The following is a 24,996-nucleotide window of genomic DNA, read 5'->3' as shown; positions in this document are numbered from 1 at the left end:
GGCCACTGACTTACCATGTCGCTTGGCCAGTTATTCTGCCTCCTTGGGCCTCGGTTTCCTCATCTGTGATATAAGGAGATCGGACGAGACAGTGCCTGGGCCACCTCCTAGTTTCTTATCCATGGTCTAGTTGTAGTCCTGGGCTATTTCAGAGAGAGGGAAATCTCTGCTGATAAACCTCCCTATTTCACCAGTGCCCCCACACCAGCACATGTGCATGCGTGCGCGCACACACACACACACACACACACACACATTCTGACTCATCTGGCCCCAAGCCCCTAATCCAGTCTTTTAGCTCAGCATATCCCAGACATTTGGATTTGATACACTGGCAAAATTTTCCAAAAACACCTATTTTGAGGATCCACATATGGTTGCCAATATTCTATTCTGTCAAATAGGACATTAAAAATCACAAGTACTACCACCTGTTGCAAGCCCTGTGTCATAAAAGAATAATAAAAGATAAATTAAAATATAGGCTAACACTCTCAAATTGCCCACATTCTCCTCATTCTTGGATGACAGAAAAAACTGCTGGAATGAACAATTCTGATCCTTATCTGGGTTTGGGAATGGCTACTTTATCTTATAATGGCTTTAGCTTTCATTAAAATGCAAATAGTGTGGGAGAGTCAGCCTCAATAGTCCATAAAGCAGTGGTGGGTTCTAGGATAGGGGTGGGAGGTTGGCAGGTGAAAATGGGGCTGTGAAGTACTCAGATGGGGCTTTGAACACTAGGTCTCTGGCAGCTCCAGTGACCTGAGAGGGAAGGACCAGCACCCAGGTTCCTGGGCACATCTTAAAGGCCTCTCTAAATGTGAGGCTGGAAATACCATCCTGGGAGAAGGGATTGGGAACTGGTGCTAATCAAATGAAAGCAGAACTAGACAGTCTCCTTGACCATGAAGCTGAGCCCTCTTAATGCCTCCTCAGTTGCCACCTACTACTTCCAGTCATTTCCACCTCCAGTGTTTGCCCAAAGCCTGTGTGTGTGTGTGTGTGTGTGTGTGTGTGTGTGTGATTTCAACAATTGCCATAAGTGTTTTTTGTGGAAGGCTGTAGGAAGTGGAGAGTAAATAGTCCACCCCCAGAACAGTGTTGTGCTACTTTTTTTTAAACTCTTGTATCGCAGGATAATACACAGTATCCATGGGTTCACTCTGGACTGTGAGGAACTGCATCCAACGAGGGGATTCCTCCCATACCCCAGGTCCATTCTCCCAGCACCAAATGTGCACTGTGCTACTGTTTCTTTAAAAAGTACACCCACGTTGCCAGAGGGAACCAATCAGCAGGTGGGGGAGGAGCTACTTGGGGGCCTGACCACCAATCACAGCCATTAAGAGCCTGGTGGGGGGACACCCCAAGAGTGACAGCCTCCTGAGGGAGCCTGGGCAAACCTGCTTAAAGGGACAGTGTCCCAGATGGGTTGCTTGCGTGCTATCAAACTCCAGAGTCCCTGAACTGACCAATGCATTCTCAGAATGACTGCTGTCCCCACCTTCCCACAAGATGATAATTTGCTGGGAAAGACGAGTGATTTATCTGTCTAATTGGGCTTTTATTTGCATTTTAAATCATGCTCTTTTGCTAAACTAATGGACCCCCTATTTATAGATGACTCCAACACAAAGTGACTACTAATTACTACAATTAATATCACGTTAAGGGCTTGCCAGCCAACTTCACAGCAACTTGTATCGCCTACTCATTTTCAATTAAGGCACATTGACAGGGAGAATACGTGGTTATTAAGAGTGGGCCCTGGGGTGTAATTACTGCTCACAAGGTCATTAAGCAACTCCCCTGCAGAGCTGGCGCCTTGGGGCCTGGGGCCTGGGGGCCTAGATCCGTGTCCCACCAGGGCCCGGGAAGCCTCAGTCCCCCCAGGTCGCTGGCTGACGGGGGCTGGCTCTGAGCTGTCTGGAGGTGGAGTAGCTGGTGTGTGGATGGCGTGGGGCTGGGATGGCAGAGTCAGGCAGGGAGGCTGGAGGGGATGATCCGCCCTCTCTTGAAGACAGCAGTTTGTGGCAGCCCCCAGAGAGCCGACAGAACTGCAGTCCTCCTGGAGCAGCTTTCAGCAAGTGTCTGTGAAAGCATCGTTGGGGACAGGCAGGAAGTCCGCAGCAGGGCCACAGGGGTGAGGGGAGGCGAGGCCAGGAAGAAGACAGCTGCCCAGCACTGTGTGGGGGCAGGCCAGAGAGCCTGGGAGGGTGAGTGAGCTCTGTGCCCCATATGTTGGGGAAGAGTCCCTTCTGACTATGAGGAGGTGAGGGAACTCTGTGGCCGAACAGGAAAAGGATTAGCAGGGGTGGGTGGCCGTGGCAGAAGCCAGGGGGAGTGGGCACCTCAAGGGGGTGCTCTGTAGCTGACTGTCCCCCAATTCCTCTCTACACAGCGGCCATGGCTGACCTGCCAGGGTTAAGGTGCAGTGGGAAGGCTCAGGGGCCCGGTCTCTACTTTCCCAGGGGCCAAACCCAGGCCAAGCCACCTGTGCACTCAGGGCCAAGGCTTGTGGCTGGACTGGGGACCTGTGACAGGAAGCCCTGGCAGTGGTACGCTGGAGTTGCCCCTGAGAGCCAACGGGGGTAGGGGAGCTCACCCCATTCAGCTTTCAGGGACTTATTCAAGGTTTAGCATTGACATGGTGGAGGATTTAGACCAGGGAAATCTGCAGACACTACAGCTTGGAGAACTGGCTGTTAGATATTTACCTGCTAAGCCAGCTAAGCCTGCTGGGGGGCTGTGCCCTGGGCACTGCAGTGCAAGGCCTTCTTCGAGTTACATCCTCAGCGCTCGGGCCCGTGTACATGTAGTGTTTCCTCAGCTGAGTTCAACGGGGCCCCGCTGCACTGACAAACCCTCCCCAGGCTCTGTCCTCCTTGCCCCTTCCACCCCTGCTGCCTCTCTCCTGGGCACCCCTGCCCTTTCTAAATCGTCTCTCACAGCTTCCCGTCCTGCCCCTGCTCCCTTCAGTGACAGTGACGGTGGAGGGAAGGGAGGCAGGCAGGGGCCATGTCAGAATCAGGTTGGCCTGCACAGAAGCAGTGCTGGCTTACATGAAAGAGGCATGTTCCCTCTCGCCTTCATGCGGCCTGGTGGTCTCGGCCTGGTTCTGGATGGTGCCATGGCATCTGGAGCCAGTCGCACAGCGTGCCTTCTGCCAAGTGGGCAGAGGCAGCAGCCGTGGCTTGTGTGCCTTCAGGCAGGGCAGGGGCAAGCTCATCCCTTTGAGGCCCTTCCTGGAACCCTGGCCTGGCAACTGTCCCAGGGTGGCTGAGGGACACCATGCGTCAGGACGATGGACGTTGGTGAGGAGGGCAAGGGCTCCCGGCCATAGCTGCTGCCAGCTCATGCCCCACCATTGCTGCTACTGGGGGATGTGCAGAAGTGGCTCAGAATCCAGGAGTCTGGGGAGCCCGGACCGGCCACCAAGCCTCTCCCTGCTTCCAGGCCCGGGACTCAGCATTCTCACCTTGGAGCTGGGCAGCCTCCTCCAACAGCACAGGGGTGCACGGCTGAGACGTGGCAGGAGCTGGCCACACGGCCCCCAGGACGCTCCCATGGTGGGGCAGGGAGGAGATCGGGAAGGAGCCATGGGCCTTAGACGGAGAAACCAAGTGTGGGAGGGTGGCATGCGGCAAGGTCAGGGACGGCATCAAGGGCATTTCAGACTGACTAGCAGCAGAGGTCAAAGAGGGGCAGGGGGTGTCTGGAGTGAGGCTGGCAGTTAGGTGCGACCAGAAGTGTGGGCTGGGCGGGGAGCCAGGTGGACCAGGGAGGTTAGGGAGCCCACGTGAAGGTTCAGGGTTCCAAGAGTACCTGTTTTGTGTCAAGCATTTTGCTTGGAGTTGGAAATGCCCAGTCATGTTTTTTCCCTCACCTAGACTGGTTCCAAATAGGAAAAGGAGTACATCAAGGCTATATATTGTCACCCTGCTTATTTAACTTATATGCAGAGTACATCATGAGAAATGCTGGGCTGGAAGAAGCACAAGTTGGAATCAAGATTGCTGGGAGAAAAATCAATAACCTCAGATATGCAGATGACACCACCCTTATGGCAGAAAGTGAAGAGGAACTAAAAAGCCTATTCATGAAAGTGAAAGAGGAGAGTGAAAAAGTTGGCTTAAAGCTCAACATTCAGAAAATGAAGATCATGGCATCTGGTCCCATCACTTCATGGGAAATAAATGGGGAAACAGTGGAAACAGTGTCAGACTTTATTTTTTGGGGCTCCAAAATCACTGCAGATGGTGATTGCAGCTATGAAATTAAAAGACATTTACTCCTTGGAAGGAAAGTTATGACCAACCTAGATAGCATATTCAAAAGCAGAGACATTACTTTGCCAACAAAGGTCCATCTAGTCAAGGCTATGGTTTTTCCAGTGGTCATGTATGGATGTGAGAGTTGGACTGTGAAGAAAGCTGAGCACCGAAGAATTGATGCTTTTGAACTGTGGTGTTGGAGAAGACTCTTGAGAGTCCCTTGGACTGCAAGGAGATCCAACCAGTCCATCCTAAAGCAGATCAGTCCTGGGATTTCTTTGGAAGGGCTGATGCTGACGCTGAAACTCCAATACTTTGGCCACCTCATGAGAAGAGTTGATTCATTGGAAAAGACCCTGATGCTGGGAGGGATTGGGGGCAGGAGGAGAAAGGGACGACAGAGGATGAGATGGCTGGATGGCATGATTGACTCGATGGACATGGGTTTGGGTGGACTCCGGGAATTGGTGATGGACAGGGAGGCCTGGCGTGCTGAGATTCATGGGGTCGCAAAGAGTCGGACACGACTGAGCCACTGAACTGAACTGAACTGAGTTCCTCTGAGAGGAGTTTCTCCCCATTTCACAGTGGAGGCTAGTGAGGCCCTGAGGGAAGGGCCCTGTTAGGAAGAGCTGCCAAGCCGGGGTTGGGGGTGGGGGTGCGGGGGCTGCCACTTACTCACGGCCAAGAAGTCACCTTTGTGCTGGGCTCAGGGGCTGGGAAGTACCGGGAGGGCCATACAGGGCCCAGAGTGCTGTCCTTAGCCCTGGGATTCCCATCCCTGCAGAGCCCGGAAAGGTCCAACCCATCCCCACGCACTCAGGTTCCACTCTTCAGCTGCTGACCCCAACCCCACCCCCCCCACCCCGCCTCCTGTGTAACTGTGGGGAGGCTCCCTGGGGCACCCACTGCCCTTTGGCCTCCCCCGACCTCCAGCAGTTAAAACCTGTGCCTCCGGGTACCTCCTCCTCCCACCTCCTGGCTCAACTCAGGGTTCAGAAGGCTGTCAGAAGGGGAGGCTGTCAGAAGGGGAGGCTGCCGGTGCTGTGCCTCCATCCCTGGGTCCTATCCTGTGCTCCTTGGCGTGGTCTAGAACTGAGAGGGGTGTGGGTGAGGAACAGGATGCTGCTACCCACAGTGGGGAGAGAGCATACGGTATACACTAAATTAATGCCAGTCAATGCTCTTCCCCATCAAAACACAAAGAGCTTTGAGAGAATTTCTGGTTATTCATAAAACTCTGTGAATATCTTCTTTTATGAGAGTTTAAGCAAATGAAAGATTAATTTCCCCCCAAATTTCATGCGCTATGAAGCTGAATATGTTTAGATACACAGTTTTGAGGCCCAGAGGTTCTGACTGCCATGCTGGAGCAGATCCACGTGCCTGTGTTCTGGAAGGGAGGAGACGGCGTGGGTCACCTCTTTCCGGGCTGGGCATGGTGGTCACACCCCCTGCCACACCTGGCCTCTCCCACTTGCTGATTCTGCTCCACCAGAAAGTGGCACGTCCACTCCACCCCTGGGTCCTTCCTCCTCCCTTGATCAGGGCTCCTGATCTCACTCTGGTCCTCTCTGCGTCTGGCTGCTGGGCCTGCCTCATGGCCCATTGTCTTGGCCAAACCCTCACCTCCGCCAAGTCATCTCATCAGATTTCTTCTGCCAGCCCCGCCCCTAGAGCAGCTGGGCACCGCTGAGACCAACTACATGCACCAACAGGTTAGGCAGGCTCCTAGTTAGCCTCTAGCTAGCACCTAGGCAGAGTCTAGATAGTCCCCTCTAATCCTCAGAGCCTTCCCACTTCACAGATGATGAGCAGCAGAGAAGAGGACCCTGACCTCCTGTCCATATCGCCCTCTTCACCCTCTCCTTCCGGAGGCCTTGGCTTCCCAATGGGAACACCACCCTCGCTTCTGTGAAAACCTTAGACACAGGGGAGACCTGACCGTTGACCTCCCAGGGACCCTGCAGCAGCTGAGGGATGCTCCCTGTTTCCTTTGCCCAGACTGCTCCCAACCCCCGCACCCCACACAGCCCCCTCCTCCTCAAGAGCCAGGGAGGCTCTGACCCCAGGAGGAACTGTCCGCCGCCTCTGCCCTGCCCTGCTGTGCTTTGGCTGTAGTTCTTTTGATCCACACATAGCCATCAGACATAACGATAGCTTACGGTGGATGGTGCCGGTATTCATGGCCTCCAAAGGAGAAAACTTCACTCCAGTATTCAAAAGACATGGGTCTCAGTTGCTCAGAGCTTTGTGTAACAAAGTTTAAAGAAAACGATAGAGAAAGCCGTCGGCAAAAGGCACTGGAAGTGGGTAGGAGAGTACCCACCCTCACGAGTTTAAGCGGGCCTCTAGACTTCTCAACTGGCTGCTGAGAATAGACGAAAAGAATACCTCAAGTCTCCACCCATATCAGCCTGAAGGCGCCCGATCTTGTCTGATCCCAGAAAAAAATACCTCAAGGTTGGGAGAGCTCCACCAGACCCTTTCCCAAGGCATAAATCCCAAGATAACTTCAACACAAGGTGAGCCAGGGCGCACAGGTTCTGGGCAAGGACTCTGGGCTGGATATACTGTTGCTGTGCAATTAGAGGTACAAGTCTAGAGAAACAAGTTCCCAGGCAAGATATGTTACAATTATAACCATTAACATAGTAAGACATTGTCTCCCTGTGTAATTATCAGCTCCCGACCTAAAGCAAGGCCAGTTTTCGGGCAAGATACACTGTTGTATGAGGGAAGCATGAGCAAGAATGTTCACCTTCTTCAAGGGACCTGGGCTCCCTGCCTAAGCTGCTTCTCTCAATAATATTCATTTTGTCCCTGACCCTCCCAGCTGGACCCTCAGGTCTAGGCAGGTAGGGGCTTGCCTGTCTTATTCACAGATGGGTCCTTGAATGCGGCCCATAAATATTTGTTCAGCGAATGATTATGAGAGAATGTTTCCTATCACTGTTTATACCAGTGAGGAACGTAAAGCAGTTCGTCCCCTCCCCAGCTCCTCAAGTCTTCCAGCTTCGGCCCTGGGCACCCCGTTTTCCATCCTGGGCTCCTTTTCTGTCTCCATCTGTGTTTGGCCCGAGAGGTCCTTGTCTCTCTTGGTTCACTTCATCCCATGAAGCCCATCGTTTGTCGTGGGGCAGCTGTGTCTCCTCCTTCCCACACTTGCGCTCATGTGCAGGGTTCTTAACAAGCCCCTCAGGCTGGTTCCAGAGGAAAGAAGACTGCCCACTGGAATACAAGCTCTCAAGCCTGGGCAGCAGGGACTTCTCAGGACAGGCGCTCCCAGCGGCAGCACTCAGTTTCACCTTGCCATCGGTTGACTAATCCCACCCCGTCTCCCCTCTCGGCATCTGAGTCATTGAGACTGGACTTCATGGGCTCTACCCACCAAGCCTTGCAAAGAGTCAAAAGTCCCTCATTTTCTGAAAGACGGAACTTGCTGGGCAGACTCACAGCAGTGCCCCAGGATGGACCCCAGATCACCGCCTCCACCTGGCTCTAAGGAAGCTGCTGCTGCTACTGCTGCTAAGTCACTTCAGTCGTCCCACTCTGTGTGACCCCATAGACTAGGGGTGGGAATTTTCTGGAGTCCCCCTGATGGTTAAGTCACAGCATGGAAAGCTATGCTTGCCTCCCCAACCAGAGTGAGCGTGTCTGTGAGGAGTCAGAGCTTTGGCGGGTGTGACCTCCTGCGAAAAGCCCACGTTGTGGGGGGCACAGGCCTCCAGAGATGGGTGGGAGCTGCTTGCCCTCTACAAATCCCTTGATCAACCAAGAGGCTGCTGTTTCCCACCCCACCCCACCCCCCCACCCCACCTCACTAGCCTCAAAGCCTCTCAACCAGTTTCCCCATGTGGAGCCAGGAGCCAGAAGGCTGTGTGGACCAAGTTCGGGGTGGCAGCAGGGAGGGCTAGCCAAGGAGACCTCCTAGATACCCAGGCCCAGCGCCGGGCCTGAAAGGCGGCCCAGAAGAAAGCAAAGACTGCTTTTCACACCTCCCTCTTCCTTCTCCTGTTTCCTGGTAGCCAGAGACACCGTTCTTTTGTCCCTGGAGACAGCCTCACGCTAGGCGGGTGCCTGGAGGGCTGCACGGCACAGGCCGGAACTCTGCCAAGCTCCGGGACCGGATGCCCGTCTCTCTCATCTCTCTCTTGGCATGCTTGCACCCAGCCTTCTCCACCAGACATGGCCTTTCCCGCCTCAGACGGGCTCCGCCCTGCGTCCCCTCCCACGCTGAAGGCAGCTCCCCCAGCAGCCACGTTCCTGGGCTAGCAAACACCTGCAAGTCCTACGTGCCCCCTCCTCACTCCAAGCCTAAGGGCTCTGTCTCTGGAATCTCGTTCCCTCCCCACCATTCCCCTGGCTCATGCCTCTGTCACCCCTGCCTTTCTAACAGCAGTCGTCTGCTCTTTGCCCCCAGCCCAGCTGGTGCCCCTGCAGGTCCAGGGCTCTTCTCCAGCCCACCTCTGCCCCGGGGCCCCTGGTCTGGCCCAGCCTCCTCTCCAGCTGAATGCCCTCAGGTTTCTTGGCTGTCCTTTGCCACCCTCACTTGCTCCTGTCCATCTTGAGATCTTGGCTCGGACACCTTTGCCTCCTGGAAGCTCTCCCTGCCCTTCGCCTCTCCACAGTGGGCTTTCCATTTGGGCTCCTATTTGCTTCGCAACCCCCCAGGCTGCCCCGGCCTGCACCTCACTGCACCATGCTGCCCACTCCGTGCTGGCAGAGGCCACATCCATCTTGCTTTCTGCCAGTCAACACTTTAGGGGCCAGCGGGAAAGCTGGTGAAGCCACGATCCTGCCCTCAATATGAGGACCCATGTGAGATGGAGGATGAGACAGGGAGGCAGCTATGCTAGGGCACAGCTGGCTGGGGTGCTAGCCTGCACCCCAAGGCCCTACCTACCTCAGTGACAGAACAGAGCGATGTCTCATGAGCTGATTCCAGCTGATGAGCTGTAAGCTGAAGGTGCTAGACCTAAAAAAGGCCTGGTCTGCCCATTAGGCCTTTTGTCCCTCCTCTCTGGGCATGGTACCTAGTGGAGCATCAGCATCTTGTAACCACAAGGATGGAGGTAACCCACAGAGGTTGGCAGAAAGATGGGCAACATCCCAATGGCCTGGGCCCCAAGCCTGCCAGTGTCCACAATTCTTCTCCCAGTGGACAGGGGGGCTGTGCCTGGGCCACTGGCCAAGACCCTTGGGGAGACTCCTTTGCCCCTCTCAATGTCCTGGCTGCCCACTGGGGTCAGACCTGTAGGGACCTCTTCTCCCTGTCCTTGTGCCATCCCCTTGCACAGGAGACCCCACTCCAGGCATGCTCCTGGGCTGAGTGCCCAGTTGGGGTATTCCCAGGCTCTTACAGCCTTTTAAAATTTTATGCTTTAATCCTCCATCCGAGCTGAGGTCCTGCTAGCCCCTGGAGGAGGTGGGTGATATGTGACCTGATCTCCAACTCTGGCCCATCTGGCTCCCCTACCCATCGGGGTTGCGGCTGCTAGAGACCCCCATTACTGTCCTGCTACCCCTGGCGGTTCACTAGGAGGCCCTGAGGAGGCATTTCACTGACCCAACCGCTGGGGATGATCTGGACATTGAGGCTGGGTCTGGGGAGCAGCCTTCAGGCCCACCTCTCTGCCCCAAGGCCCAGATGGGCATGTTTGGCATACCCACTGTGGGCCTGGGGCCCAAGACAGTCTTGCAAGACCTGGGACTCTCAGCCCACAGCCATTTGTGGGCCCGGTCAGTACCAGCACTTCACTCGTTTCTTAACACTAACAACCATGTAAATGTCTTGAAAAGCACCGGGGACTCTGGCGGCCACGGCGGTCTCTTGGAGGTAGAAGGACCAGTTCCCTGATGACCTTGGCTGATGAGGCAGAGCCACCACTTGTCACCAACACAGGGAAAACGAAATTTCTTTATTTGGTCTATAGCTTTAAAAAAAAACTGCGCAAATCCCCAATCTGAAAAAGTTCAGTCCCATTCAACATGGGAGAGTCTCCAGGCCCAGATGTGGCCTCTCCGTCCCCAGGGAGGGGCTCTTTGCTTTTCTGGATACAGGCTTGTGGCTCCTTCTGGCCATCAGAGCTAACTGTAGCCTCCACGTGGGGTCCAACCCACCGTCCACGCTGGAGGAACCCCCGCCCTGGGTACCTCTGCAGTCAAAGAGCTTCTGGGTCCAGCCTATCGCACGTGCGGACCAGGGCAGATCAAGAAAACAGACTCAGTGACCCCCTCGGCCTGCAGGAAAGATGGCCCAGGGACAGGGCTGTGCCCAGGTGACCACGGGGCTGCCTGCCTTTGCTTTTGGCTTCTTCAGCTGGTAACGTGTGCCCTGCTCTGGGGCTGAGCCCTGGAGAGGGCCTTCTCTCTCCCTCCTTCTCTTTCCCAGAGGGCCCTGGGCAGGCAGTGCTGGCTTTGCGCCTTTCCTTTTCCGCCTGGACCTCACTTAAGTAAAAATTCCATAGTCCAGCTCACTGGGCCTGGCCCTCAGCATACTACTGGGGGTGATTAAGGAGGTTAGACACTCTTCTTTCAGAATCCAAACCTAGTTGTTAACTCCTGGAAGGACGGCTTATACACTGCTCAGAACCAGGAGCTGGTGACTACTTCCTTGGCCTCTTTCACTGTTTCTGGGACAAATCAGAACAGGAAGAAGTGGACACTCCCACATCTCATCCCTGCGGCAGTGCCGGTCCACCCCTCCAGCTGCGTTTTACTCCTGGATTTGCTCCTTGGCTCTTAGGTGGGTTGTTTTTTTTTTTTTTTTGGCATGAAAACTGGCTAGCCCACCAGAGTAGCTGATAGCCCCCTAGTCCCACAAGACCCCAAAGCCCCATTCTACTCCGAAACCACCTGCATCCCAGTTCTTGTGTACATTTTTCCCCCCAAGAAGTTGGGGCTGCTGCTGCTGCTAAGTCACTTCAGTCGTGTCCGACTCTGTGCGACCCCATAGACAGCAGCCCACCAGGCTCCCCCGTCCCTGGGATTCTCCAGGCAAGAACGCAGGAGTGGGTTGCCATTTCTTTCTCCAGTGCATGAAAGTGAAAAGTGAAAGTGAAGTTACTCAGTCATGTCTGACTCTTTGCAACCCCATGGATTGCAGCCTACCAGGCTCCTCCACCCATGGGATTTTCCAGGCAAGGGTACTGGAGTGGGGTGCCATTGCCTTCTCCAAAGTTGAGGCTAGTGGGATGCAAGTTCTCTGTTAGAGGCCAAAGCATCTCTGGCCAACAAGATCAAGTTCAGGGCCAGGCCACGATCTGGAGGAGCCTGGCTCCACGGACTTGACCTGACGCAGGGCCCTGCCATCAGCTCCTCTCCATCCCTCCAAGCTGTTCATCCAGGAACAGGGCTTTCGTCCCCTTCCTGACTCTACTGTGCTTTCTGCCAGCAGAGGGGCCCAGAGGTACCACTGTCACTCCTGCACGCTCCCCCGTCAGGATCCCGGGTGCTGCAGACAAGTTTCTGCTGTGGCAGCTCTTTGGGGCTAACTGCCAGCCCTCCATCCCCTTGGCTTTACTTACTCGAACTTCCTCAGCATACATATCCTCAGAAACTAGAACTGCAGTGATGTAAACCTTGGAATCTCTAATAACTGATCCTTACAAAATGGCATTTCTCCAAACCTTGGCAACCAGATATCCCAACTTGGATTTCATTACCCCTCACTTATGAGCCAGACTACCAGGCAGGATCAGTTCCCAAGGGGGTCCCCTCATTTGAAGGCCTTCCATGTGGACATTCCTGCCTGGAAAATCCCCTCCCCCTAGACCATCCATGGAGGGTTGCTTGAGACCCTTGACTAGGTCTTCTCTGTTCGATGGGGGTCCAGGGGCTGCCAGGGAGGCTCAGAAGTGGATACACAGACCTGCGTGGCTCTGTCGGTCTCAGGTGGTGTGTCCCAGTTCCCACCATCTGGGACAGTGGTCCTCCTTCCTGTGCTGCTCCCACCGGCCGACTTTGGCCCCCTGACTTCCTGCCATCTGTGAATTCACAAACAATGTCCGGAACGAACTAGATCTCAGCTGACCTTAAGGAGACCAGAAAATCCTAAGACGTAGGAAAATGAAGACAGAGCCTGGAACTCCAGGGAACACAAGAGAGGGTGGGGCTTTCCCAGCCACTGACATTTCTGCTGGTCAGGGACACGCTCGATGATCATCGTTTCTGAGATTTCTCAGGCACCTTCTGTTGTTTGTTGCCCCACTGTCGTTGGCAGAGAGGCATTGGAAATGGACTTTTTGAGACTTCCCTGGTGGTCCAGTGGCTGGGACTCTGCATTCCTGAGGCAGGGTGCCCGGGTTTGATCCCTGATCGGGATGTTGGATCCTACATAGCACAACCAAGAGTTCACATGCCGCAACTAAAGACCCCGCGTACCACAACTAGGACCCAGTGCAGTCAAATATTTATTAATAAATATTTTTTGTTAAAATAGAAAATAGATTTGTTGCCTTCCATGTTTGACTGGAGGTGATGAGGAAGCAGGGAGCTGGAGCACCCATGGGTGGCCACTGGCAAGGCAGGGAGAGGAGCCTCAGAAGGTAGGGTAGGTGGTTGCAGCTGTGAAGGGAAGAGGGGGCCACACCAAGACCCTGAGGCCCAGATAAGACAGGGACCGCCAGGGATTAGACACAAGATCAGAAAGCAAGTTGGGGCTTAATTGGCAAAAGCCCCGTTACAAACATAGGGGTCAGGGATGATGAGTGGGAAGCGAGCAGGGTGGGGAAGTTGAAGGTGACATGAGGAAGGAAGTAGGTTTGGAGGGCAGTGGGTCCACAGGGAGGAGATGCCCAGCGGGCACCTTGCTCTGTAGGAACAGTGGTGTGGAGGCCCCAGAAGCTCATCAGATAAGATGCCCAAGGGAAGAGGCTGGAGCACGAAGCCTCATCCTCCACCACTTATGCTCAGATGCCAAACCCCAGAGGTTCCTCCAAAGTTCAGAGTCCTGAGTGTTCTTGGGTGACACACCAGGAAGCTTACAGACCTTCCATTAAGGGTGAGGGGCTCAGGCAAGACCAGATAGATCAAGAAGACACAGATGAAGAGAAGGGCAGTCTGCCACCCCTACCCCTGGCTCTTCGTACAGTTTTGTCCAGCAGACACGTTTGTATGAACCATGCTCCAGCCCCAAATATCCCCATCCAGACCGGTATTCAGCTTGTAGTTCTGCTTTCCAAACTCAGATGTTGTCTCTCTTAAAAGATTGGAACTCCCTAGCTAGTATAGAAAGAGGGAAGGAACCCCTTAGAAGAGAGGAAAAAGGCATCATCAACCTATTCTAGAACCTACCTTCAGTGAAGTTCTTGAGTCCCTCTCTGAGCCTCCCTGCCCCATCCCTGCCTCCGCTGATACTTCCTGAACTTTAAGGGGCCCCTGGGGCCTTAAAGGAGGAAATCTCAAGGTACCTTCTCTTCCTTCAGCTTCTCATTGTGTTGGCCAGGCTGGGGGCTCAGATATAGCACAGACAGTGTGGCTAGCTGGAGAAGAGAGCAGGACTGGCCCCGCGTGCTAAGGCTCGAAGAGGCCCTGGGCAAAGCCTCCATCCGGTTCTCCCAGAAGGCTGGGTTGGGGCGGGGTATGGCAGTGAGACAGTCCTGCCCTTCCTGTGCCCAGCACCAGGCCCTCCCCTCTGCCTGCTGTGGGACTGGCCAGTGTCCCCTAAACTGCTGCGCCCAGTGCCAACCCTCTCTTGTCAGATGGCCTGGGGTCGGGGCTCACTTCTTCCCCACCCTCAGAGACCCCTCGAGACTGTTGGATCCCATACCTGAGCAGAGGGAGTGGGACTACATATTTTTGGCACTTCCTTTCCTAGAGTCCAGGCTCAAATGAAACTGGAATTGCATTCCATTCCACACATCTCTCAGCATGCCATCTGTCAGTCAACGCTGGCTGGCCCTGGCCCAGAACACACTCTCGACCAGCACCCGACAGGCCCCTCCCTGGCTGGGCCAGCTCCCCTGGACTGCGTGCTAGATTAAGAGTCGGGGAGCTTTGCTCTGACCCCCATCCCACTCAAGACCTGTGTCTGTCCCCCTGTTGTCATCCACCCATTCATCCATTCAACAAATACTCATTGAGTTCCCGGCGGTATCAGGCCCCATTCTAGAAGCTGAAGGTGTGGCTGCAGCCAAGAATGACCAGCTCCTGCCTGCCTGGAGCGTAGCTCTCTCCAGGGAGGAGAGACAGACAACCAACAAGGAGACAGAGATGGGCAAGATAAATCCAGATAATGCTAAGTGCTGTGAGGACAACAGGACCAGCAGGGTGACGAGGGTGGCCGTGGCGGGAGGAAGCCCGGAGGAGCTGTGGGGCATCAGAGAGGACTTTCCTGAGGGGTTAGCTAAGGGGATTCGGAGGGATGAGCACCCTTTTGTTCAGTTCAATTCAGCCTGTATTCGCTGGCCACCCTGTGTGTCCCAGGGCTGTGCCCTGTTTCGTGTCATCCTGGAGGTTTGGCTGTGGACCTGGGAGGGACCTTATTCCTTTCCCTCCCTGTACCCCAGACCCTATCAAATCACTACCCTTCACAGCCTGAGCTCTGAGCTGACCTGGCTGGGAGAGGACTAAGTGCCCCCCACGTCCCATACACAAAGCAGCAGTCCCCAAGCCCAGTCCGCCAGCTTAGACAATGTCTGGCTTAGAAACCCTGGTGTCTGTCTCCTCAGCCCAGTTCTTGAGTCTACTTCCTCCCCAGGCAGGCGTTCCCTTTTTGGCCCCCTTGCCTTCTGCCTCACCCCCATCTGCAGGTCATCTGAGCCTCTCCTACATTCCCTGGATCCCGAGAGGGTCCCGAGCAGCAGCTCTAGCTTCTTCATTGCCCTTGGAACCCCTCTTTTCCGCCCGCAATGAGATGCCATCAGTTGTCGGAGCCAATGGCATTGTACCTCCAGCTAGCGCCCAGGCGGACCCAGCACCCACACACAGGGCAAGCAGGCACACAGGCCCACTTCCCTCGAAATTCTTTATCCCCCATGGTGAGGGGTGAAGGGCTTTAAAAGAAATGCAGGGTCAGGCCTCCCCTCGAGGAGTTTATTATCTTGCTAGATAAAAGAATGCCCAAGGAACTCTTAGAGATTAAAACAAAGCTGAGACATCAATGGAGTATAATGAAGCACTAAATAAAATAAGAGATGCAGATAATAAAAGCCCTCTGCAGTCAACAGACTGGAGGGTGGTGATAAGCTGGAATGGACCAGGAAATCTTCCTGGAGGAGAAGGGCCCCAGGCAGACTTGGGGCAGAGTGATGAAGTGAGGGGCAGGGTGGGAAGCTGTTGGTATCCAGATACCGAAAAAATCAAGAAAGCCAAACCCAAACCAAAAAAACCTCACTCTTTAGACACACTACAGAATGAGTCCTGGGGCTGGGACGGATGCACCCCTTTGGAGGGCTGGCTCCTTGTTGCTTTTCTGAAGACACGTGGAGGATGGGCTGGAGAGGCCCAAGCCGCCCTCCACTCTTTGTGCCCAAGAGGACACAGCCGCTGAGGGCCGGGCCAAATTCTGGAGAGAGTCAGCTTGCGAGAGATGAGGAGGCAGGCGGGGAAGGCCCCTGGCAGGGAGGGGCTTCCGTCATTTGGCTTTGAGGTTGTGCAGGGTGGGGAGAGGCAGGCCAAGTGCTGCTGGGCCACCTCCACGCCCGAGGAAGAGGCCGACCGCGGACTCTGCCACAGGCTCAGGTGGAGGGGTAGGGAAGGCAGGAGGAGCAGGGGCCACCGCCAGAGACAAGCCCTCCAAAGGAGCTGCGAGGCCACCCTGCCCCGAGCACGCCCGTGCATGCGGCTGCCCCAGAGCCGATTCCATCAGCTCACCGATCACTGGCGGGTGTGTGGGCCACCACGTCCCAGACTCGCTTCTCTGCTCCCAGGGCCCAGAACGCCCATCCTCCCAAGCCACTTCTTGTCCACAGAGCGTCTCACCCCGGCGTGAACCTTCATACCTCTTCTTCTCTCTCCATAGGTTGGGGTCTTCTCCTGCTGCCTCTCCCTGCTTCATCCTGTCTCCTCAGCCCCTTAATTAACTTGCCTCTGAATTCTAGAACCTTCCAGCTCTAGATCAATCTGCGCACGGCAAGTGCTCACCGCCGCCCCTCTGACCAGGTTATTTATTCCAGGCAGGATTCACCATCTCATCCTTCCCCCACTCCCCCAGGCCGTCTGGATTCACTTTCAACACCAGCTTCCCCAGCCTACCATTTTCCTGTTCAAGTCCTCTAACAGAGGACACAAGAGAAGGCAGGCCTTCTGAGCCTGAATGGATGAGTTGAATGAATGGTTCTAAGATGCTGGTGGTGAGATTCAAATGCAATCAGGGTAGTTTTTCAACTAAAATGGAGCAAATGTCAATTGGTATCAACCAATTCTGAGATTCTGACTGGTACCAACACTGTGACAGGCAGGGATCAGGAGGGAATGTAAAGAGATTTGAAGAAAATCAGGGCAACGAAGAAATGTGCCCACGTAATCTGACAACCAACAGGCCCAGGAAGTGGCAGAAAACTATAGACAAAGTATGTAACTTGGGCACCTCATGAGTGGGGACAGGACGGACAGTGCAGCCTTGACCAAATCGGGTGGAACAGACCAGGAGGGAGTTGACCCACGGCCACGGCTCTGAATGACCGGAAACGGAGGTTCTACAGAATGCAGGAAGATAGGAGCTGCTCCCTGGGGCTGGTCCATCGGCCCACCCTACAGTACCTGGGTAAGCCAACAGTCGTGAGGGAGCTGCAGTGAATGGGTTTTCAATAACTAAATCTCATTTCACTAATTGCCCTGAGGTGTCCCCAAGCTTTCTAGAACTTTCTCTCTTCCAGTTGCACCATTTTTTGGATGATGAGTTGGTTCCGTGTGTTCCCATCAGTCAGGTGCCGCTTCACTACTCAAGATAAAACTCCTCTCTATTGGCTCCAACTGCTGATTTCTCTTCAGGACGAAACACTGAGGTGAGGCTCACTCCGTTAAGACAAATGCCTCCCCCGACCAGAGTTTTCTCATCCCATAAAAAGAGGAAATAGGCTGGGTTCATTCTCCAGGGGACAGACCCTGGCGCAGGAGGGGTCCCTGGGTCATTGCTGTCCCTTCACAACACCTGATATCATTTAAGGCGGTGTAGCGGCAGTCGGAAAGGAAGCCCAGATACGCCCCCGCGCATCCTCTAAGGAAGAACTTTGATCAAATGTGGCTAATAGTAAGGTAAAAAAGAGCAAAACCCCACTGGAAGCCTTGGAGAATACTAGAAAACAGGAAAACACTCAAACAAACCAATTCCCCCATCACCACCCCGCCACAAGTCTTGCAGAACAAAAAGTCCAGGCCCATCCATGACCAGATGCCACTGGCAACTGAACGCAAGGCCGCCATGAGCAGAGAGAAGGTCTGGGAGCCAGCAGCCCCTGACAAAACTCAAAAGCAGGAACTAAAGAGTAAGTGGGGTTGCAGATGGAGTCCATCAGCAAAAGGATGATGGCGGGATGCATAGCACCACGGACATGCACATCTTGCAAACTAGTGACAGACATCTGCCCAATCTGCCAGGGATACGCAGAGAGGAAGGAGAAGGGCTCCTGTGGCCAAGAAGCCCTCTCATGGCCTCCCAGTCGGCTCCAGGGATCACAGCCAGGAGAGACGCTTCTGTCCTTCCTGCCAGAACCTGGGCAAAGCCCTGATCACGGATTGTCCACACAAGTGCCGTGAAAAAGCAAAAGATCTTAAAGAAGCGCTGCCGTGCACAAGAACTGCACTATTGTTAGTGTGATGCTATGGCACAACCCTCACATTCCCTTTTCTCTGGACCAGACATCATCAGACCTGAAGAATCTTTGCCCGGCAATTCCAGCAGCGGTGTTGAGAATCTCTTGGGCACCTTTGGGCAAATTAGAAAAAGGCACCCCCTCTGGGTGGATCCAGGGTAGCTGGGCCCCGTGTGGCCTGCTGGGAGGGCTGGTCCCATCTGTCAGGCCATACCTGGGGGCGCTGCCACAGGGGGCATGACCCCAAGGCCTGGAAGATTCCAGAGGTGAAACGGCCTCTAGTATCCATGATGGGGTTAGTCATGTGGAACATCTTTCACCACCGCTGGGCAGGGGGAGCAGACAGAGGTGGCCAGGTCTTCAGCTGGCATGGCACAGGCATGGGAAGAACGACTGCCATGCTGATTGTGCAGTTTCCAGCCCGCAGGAGGCCCAACATCTGCTGGAGGTGACCTCAGAAGTAACTGGCCTTGTAGCCCAAAGACATGGCTTCACGTAGTCTCTCTTGCTCTCTTTTTTAAAGTAAACTGTTTATTGAAGTAGAACATATACATAGAAAAATGTCCACGTCATAAATGTCTAGGCTGATGCTCTCCAACGAACGGCCCTGTTGAAGTCAGCTCATAAAACAGCAACGGTCACTCGTTCCCCACGAGAAACCACTCTCCCCAAGGGAAACCACTTTTCTGAAGTCTATCCCCACTGGTTACTTTCACCTGTTTCTTGAACTTTACGGAAGTGATTGCAAATAGTCCCTAGTCTTCTATGTCTGACCTCTTTTGCTCAACAGGTATATGTTTTGGGGATGTATCCACGCTGTTACATGGAATTGTATAGCATCCCATTGTAGAAATATACCACAATTTATTTATCCATTATACTGTTGATGGGCATTTGGGCCACTTTTCTTTTTAATCACTTTTTTCCTTATTGCAAAGATAAACAAATAGTATAAAAATATCCCCATTTTCAATCTCGTAGAGAGGCCCCAGGTCCTGGCGTCCCCTGGGGGTCCCTGCATCTGGGTTTCACTCCCTTCCTTCGATGAGTAAACCCTCTCTCACCAACATTCACACCTCTGGGCTCTTGCCCACTTGTCTCAGCCTCCTTTCAGTCCCCCAACCTGGAAACAGTCCCCAGCACACCCACTTCCCTCCCAAGGTCTCCAGCAGGGGAGTAGAGGTAGGGGATGGGTCTGGTGCCCAAGACCCCCTCCCTGGCCCACTCAGGACTCACGCCTTCAGTCTTCTCCCTCAATACGGAAACTCGGCTTCTCCCTCTCTGAGGGTGTCTTCCTCCCAGCTGCTAACTGGCAGCCCCTTCCTTCCCCACACCCACTACACAAGCAGCTTCAGTGAGGGCCACAGGATATGGCATAGCCCTTCAAAAGGCAACCTCCAATGGCCTTTGATACAGTCTCCTGTGCTCCCTCTGCTGACACGCTTCCCTTGACTTCCTGGTTCTCTCTCCATCCCCATCTCTGCCCTTTCCTAACCCTCCCCACTGCTCTGTCCCTGGACCTGCCCCTGAAGTATCAACTTTCCCCTAAGTTCTGGGTTCATTTCCTTTGCTGGACCTCTCCTCTCAGCAACCCCAACTATGGGACCACCTCCCATCTCTGGTGCCCCCTCTTCCCTCACCCCCCCAGCCCCGAGTTCAGGCTTCTAGTCCAGCCATTCCGTCTGGAGTTCCCAGAAGAGCCTCAGCATCTCAGGGAGATGCCTTTTCAATAAAAAGCATGTTCGAGTTCAGCTTTTACATTTGGAGATGAAGCCGTCCACTATTTTCACAAGCTAATGAGACCTATTATTTTCACAGTCCTAACCATGCAGAGCCCAGCAAAACCTGCGGGTGGGCCGCCGAGTGACAGCACCCGCGGCGCCTGGTCGTGCGGAGTGGGAGGCCCTTCCCTACCCAGGAGGGGCATCAGAAAGCCTGGCTGGGCGCCAGGCTTGTGTGTTCCCTGAAAGGGAACATGGGTTTAAGAAGCTGAGAAGACACAGTGGAGAGAAGGGCCGCCTGGTCGGGGAGTGAGCAGAGCTCAGCCATCCTGCTCTCTACCATGACAGGTGGGGGGATTTGGGACATGCTTCAGGGAGAAATAGAAGACCTAAAAGCAAGGGCGCACGCAGCTCTGCTGGGGAGGGCAGCTGGGCCAGAGCGATGGCCTCCCCCTGTGGGACCGGCCAGTGCCCACTCTCTGCAAACTTCATTTCCTCCTGATGGTGGCACCTTCCCCTGGACCGCAGCACTGGGAGACCGTAGTCCGTTCACCCTGCCTCCTGTGATGAGGCCCAGGAGCCTCAGAGGGGCTGGAGCTTGGCTCTGGAGAAGACCATGAGGAGGAGGAGCGGGGTGATGATGCATCACCTTCACTGAGTCACAAAATGAGGACTGCGGACCGTCACTGACACTGCCATCGAGACCAGGAAGTAAAACCAGCAGGACCCAGTGACATGCCCGGGGCCGTCTCACCTCCTCCTCATCCATCCTGTCTGGTCTGTATCAGTCACTCATCACTCCCTCCAGAGGACCTGTGCGCCAACATGGGGAGAGCCAGGGCAAGGCTGGGGTAGCCAGATCGCCATTCCCCTCTCTCTGGGATAAAATGTGTGGGCCCAAGCAAGAAGGCCAGAAGGTCCAGAAAGGCAGATGGGAAAAGATGAAATAGGCAGGCCCTTGGGGATTGAGTTTGAAGAGGAAGAAATCTGAGACAGAAAGAAGATGTATCAATACTTGCACAGGTAAGAGGAACTCTTCCGTAAGAGGTGGGGGGAGGGGTGGGAGACGGAGAAGAAAAAGAGAATAATTCAATTCCCGGCTGCAGGAAGGGGAGGGGCTGCAGAGCCACAGCTCAGGGGCAGGAGGGTGAGTGGCAGACCTGAACTTCAAGGCGGACAGAATTATGGCCTCCAGGGTGGCCTCGAGATAAGGACAAGGGTCTGGGCACCCGACCACAAGACGCTGATGAAAAGGTGGAAAGCAGAATAGAACCTCATCTGAACCCGATACAAAGCAAGTGGCTCCCACACGTAAGGCTTGGTTCATTCGACCTCACGCAGCAGATTACAACGCCTTTTCTAAGACAAGGGTGCCAGGAAGCTCAAGGGGCTCAAGAAAGAGGGCTTAACTAGGCTGTGTGTGGTGTCTTCCAGTCTCTAAGGATATGTCTCAGCAGGATTGTGAATCAGTTTCAAATCCTAGAAAACTGATTAAGAAGACCAGAACCCCCCTTGGGGCTGGAAGAACCCGTTTAGCAAAGCAGGTACTTTCAGGAAGAGTTTATTAAGCGGAAAAGAAACTTAAAGTAGGATTTAGATACACTGAGAGCAGGAAAGAGCTCCATAAGTTATGGGGAGGGCTCAGGGAGACCCCGCTGTGGGGCCACCAGTCTTGGCAGGGGGCGGCTGGGTGTGGCAGGCATTCTGGGCCACTGTGGAGTGTGCATGGCATTGTTGCCTAGGAGCTGTTCCTGGCTGTGGGGAGGAAAAGGCAGGGGAAGAGCTTTGGTCTATAAGAAACCAGGGTGGTTTCCCAGTAGCCGTTAGCCTGATGTTCAAGCAGATATGACAGGGCAGGGCTGGGTAGTCCAGCAGGAAAGTGAGGGACAACCCCACTATTCCTTGTGCCCAGTTCTGGTCCAGGCCTGAGGCCCCGAGTGGAGACCCGATGCCAGTTAGAGGCCATTCTGAGCACTGTGATGGAGCAGCACCCACCCGTGCACACGTGGGGCTGCAGTGCAGAGAGGAGGAGAGAGGTGCCTGAAGGGGCCGCTTCCCAGTACCGTGCCCCGGCAAAGGGCCCTCCGGCAGGTTTAACTGCAGGTGGAGATGAGTATGTGTCCTTGTCCTATGCCACCAACCCCAGAAGCAGATCTGTTCCCAGCACCGCTTTCCACGCTTCAAGCTTTTTTGGCCTTTCCTGTTCTTCTCCCCTAGCTGCTGCATGCACGTGGTCATCTGCAGATGGAAAGGCAGGCCAAGTCCTCTGCCTATCCCTCTTTACCCTGGGCCGACAAGTGTCCCTGCCCTGGGGCTCTGGCTTTCGGTCCTTACTTCTGCCGCCTTCTCTTCTCCCTTGCTGCCCATCTCAGCTGTTGCTGTTTTCCTTCCCCAGAAGCTGCAGTTGCTGAGACAAGAACCAGAGGAAGGAAGAGTGGCCTGACCACCTGCTGGTGGACGGATGAGGCCCCAGGCCTTGCTGGCATCCCAAAGACTTGGAGGGCAAAAGGAGGAGAAAAAGACTTCTGTCCACCTGGAGTTCAGCTTCCCTCCCACCTTCAGCTGGCAACTCCAGCTCTTCTGGAGTGGCCCTCCTCCAAGAACAGAGCCTTCCTGGCCTGCAGGGGAAGCCGAAGTCCCTGTCATCCTGCCAGGAATCTTCATCTGGAGTCTTAAAAAGCCCAGCTTGATCGTGTTGTGCAGACGGGCAGGTCACCAGTGCCTGGGGGGAGCCCCACACCCACTCCCCAGGAGGGGGGATGAAGACCAGGATGTTCAAGTCAAATGACAAGGTCAGTAGTGTAGGGAGTGGGACAGAGTGACAGCAGGTGATCCTAGAAAGTGGCACTTGACCTGGAAGGTGACATAGAGGGAGCGCGCCAGGGTCAGGGTGTTCAGGTGGAAGGAAAGGCGCCCTCCTCAAGATCCCTGCAGGGAACCCAGGTCATCCCCACCCACCTCCCTCCAGGCCTTTCTGCACCCCTGGCCCCACCACTGCCCCAGACCTCCTTCTCCCACCCCCCTGTCCACTGTGGCTTCAAGGTGGCCCAAAGGACAGGAGGAAGCCATCAGAGGGAGCTTTGGAAACCCTCAAGACATGGTTGAACCAGACATGCCTGGTGTCACCCCGCTCGTGCGAGTGTCTCCCCCGCCTGCTTCTCTCAGGAGCACCTTGGTTGTCCCTCCATGGCTCTTTACTTCCACACAATGGCTAAGGGCCAGAATCCAGAGCTGAAGTCCCAGGGAAGAGTGTCACTGTCCCGGGTGTGGAGGAAGATCTTGCCTCTCCCCACGTGTCAGCCCCCAGGTGCCCTCTGTGAGGCCCAAGGCTTGGGGAAAGGTGGCTGCAATGGGATTGTCTGGGGGCGGTGTGTGACGAGGAAGCCGTGAAACACACAGGCTCGCACCACCCCCTCATCTGGAGCCTGCCAGTCCCTGCCAGTGCTCCTCTGGCAACTCTTCTAGAAGACCAAGGCTGCTCTTCTTCCCGTCCATCCCAAGTCCACCAGCGTACCCCGCCCACCCCCATCAGCTCCTTGCCCCATCTTCCCGGCCATTCTAAATCCATCCTTGGTGATGCTTCCTCTTCCTCTTGGAAACCCCACCCCCCCACCACCACATCCCACCCCACCACCACCTGACCCGGCCATTCTAAATCCATCCTTGGTGATGCTTCCTCTTCCTCTTGGAAACCCCACCCCCCCACCACCACATCCCACCCCACCACCACCTGACCTGACCTGACCCTCTTCCTCCCATCTTCATCTATCAGCAGTCCCAGGGCCTCCCGAGGCCACCCACCCCTCAACCCTGAGGCTTGAAAGGGTGCCTGGAACATAGTAGGTGCTCAATAAATATTTGTTGAATGAATGAATTGACGCTCTGGACTCAAGTTTTAATCTTTGCCCCAATACTGCCCCCCAGGATTCCCTGACAGCTCAGTGGGTAAAGAATCCGCCTGCAGTGCAGGAGACCTCAGTTCGATTCCTGAGTTCGAAAGATCCGCTGGAGAAGGGAAAGCCTACCTACTCCAGTATTCTTGGGCTTCCCTGGTGGCTCAGCTGGTAAAGAATCTGCCTGTAAAGTGAGAGACCTGGGTTCAACCTCTGGGTTGGGAAAATCCCCTGGAGCAGGGAACAGCTATCCACTCCAGGGTTCTCACCTATATTATATAAACTATATATATATAGCCCATGGGGTTGCAAACAGTCAGACACGACTGAGCAACTTTCGCTTTCATACTGCCTCCGTCTCGACCATTTTAACAACTCCTGAGGGACTTGGTCCTCACTCTTATCCACTTGGGCAACCCATCCCCACAGCCACACCTTGAGCCCAGACATCCCTTAAGGGGCCATCCCGGGTCGTAGAGAAGCCCTTCTCAGCCCGGCTGTAGAAGCCCTTCTCTCCAGGGCTCATCTCTGCAGCTGCTCTTCCCAGCTCCCAGGTCTCCAGTTCTTTTCTCGTTGTTTCTCTACCTTGTGGTCAGTCCATCGAAAGCCCTCCCCTCCCTCCCCTGTGGGCCAGTCCCTAGCCTGGGAACCACATGAAATTTCATTTTTTCTAGTCTTGCACTTGGGTCCCAACGAGAGAAAACCACAGAACTGCCAGGTTGTCCCATCACAGAGGTGTGATCCACCAGGCAGCTGGGCCCCCTCCGCCGCCAGTGAGCAGTCCATTCGGGAGCACTTTTTCCCAGACCTTTGCCCTTAGGGCGTTGTCCGAAGCCCCAGCCATGTCCCTTTCCATGGCATAGCCACTCAGCTCCCTGATGAGAACCGGGGTCACCAACTCTGAACTCTCTTCCCTGGCCCGCCCACCTCAGCTTATCCACCCCAAACCCCTCCCTCACCCCCAAAACACTTCTCACCCTTTTAGGATAATTCCTCTGCTTGGGCTCGTGGGTTCACCTCCAGCTGAGTCTCCCTCTCCCCAGTGTCCCAAGAAACTATTTCTGATCTTGCCTCCCTCCCTTCTTCCCACCAACTTGCCACCACCCTCCAATTAGCTCTAAGAGCTTCCCTCTACCGTACCTCTTAGCTAGCATCCTCTTTCAAAAAGGCCACTCTCCAGGAAACTTCTGGAGAGATCTTCATAGTCCACAGAGGTCTTGCCTACCCACCCCAACCCTGTCGCCTCCACTCAGGCCATTGGCCCTGGCTCCCTGGAGGCGAGTGACTCTGAGCTCCCACAGTGCAACATTCCCTCAGCCTTCCGTATCCTACCACCTTTCTGCTTCCT

At 54.7% G+C, this 24,996-nt stretch overlaps 1 long non-coding RNA gene across 2 annotated transcripts in view; it reads right to left on the bottom strand.

Moving 5' to 3' along the window:
* LOC147346604 (uncharacterized) overlaps window positions 1–24,996 on the bottom strand; it is a 61,900-nt gene that overhangs the window by 6,451 nt on the left and 30,453 nt on the right. Inside the window, exon 2 of one of the 2 annotated variants that reach the window (XR_015153018.1) lies at window positions 15–143. This is a non-coding gene — a long non-coding RNA (uncharacterized LOC147346604). Of the gene's footprint in view, window positions 1–14; window positions 23,379–24,996 lie in introns of those variants that run through there. The other variant, XR_015153017.1, reaches the window with a different exon arrangement.

The sequence above is a fragment of the Bos grunniens genome, chromosome 23 (genome assembly GCF_055505025.1).
Source record: "Bos grunniens cultivar Pamir isolate PY7600 chromosome 23, Bosgru_T2T1.0, whole genome shotgun sequence".
NCBI lineage: Eukaryota > Metazoa > Chordata > Mammalia > Artiodactyla > Bovidae > Bos > Bos grunniens.
The sequence above is the reverse complement of the archived record's forward strand: the minus strand, read 5'-3'. Positions and strand labels throughout refer to the sequence as shown.